Genomic DNA, 612 nt, shown 5'->3' with positions numbered 1-612 from the left:
AGAGAACAGGACAGAGAACAGGACAGAGAACAGGACAGAGAACAGGAGAGAGAACAGGACAGAAAACAGGACAGAGAACAGGACTGAGAACAGGACTGAGAACAGGACAGAGAACAGGACTGAGAACAGGACTGAGAACAGGACTGAGAAAAGGACTGAGAACAGGACTGAGAAAAGGACTGAGAACAGGACAGAGAACAAGACAGAGAACAGGACTAAGAACAGGACTGAGAACAGGACTGAGAACAGGACTGAGAACAGGACTGAGAACAGGACAGAGAATAGGACTGAGAACAGGACTGAGAACAAGACTGAGAACAGGACTGAGAACAGGACTGAGAACAGGACAGAGAACAGGACTGAGAACAGGACAGAGAACAGGACTGAGAACAGGACAGAGAACAGGACTGAGAACAGGACTGAGAACAGGACTGAGAACAGGACAGAGAACAGGACTGAGAACAGGACAGAGAACAGGACTGAGAACAGGACTGAGAACAGGACTGAGAACAGGACTGAGAACAGGACTGAGAACAAGACTGAGAACAGGACTGAGAACAGGACAGAGAACAGGACTGAGAACAGGACTGAGAACAGGACTGAGAACAGGAC

This window comes from Nematolebias whitei, chromosome 4, assembly GCF_014905685.2.
Source record: "Nematolebias whitei isolate Nwh7 chromosome 4, NemWhi1, whole genome shotgun sequence".
NCBI classification, from domain to species: Eukaryota; Metazoa; Chordata; class Actinopteri; order Cyprinodontiformes; family Rivulidae; genus Nematolebias; species Nematolebias whitei.
Note: the sequence above shows the minus strand (reverse complement) of the source record.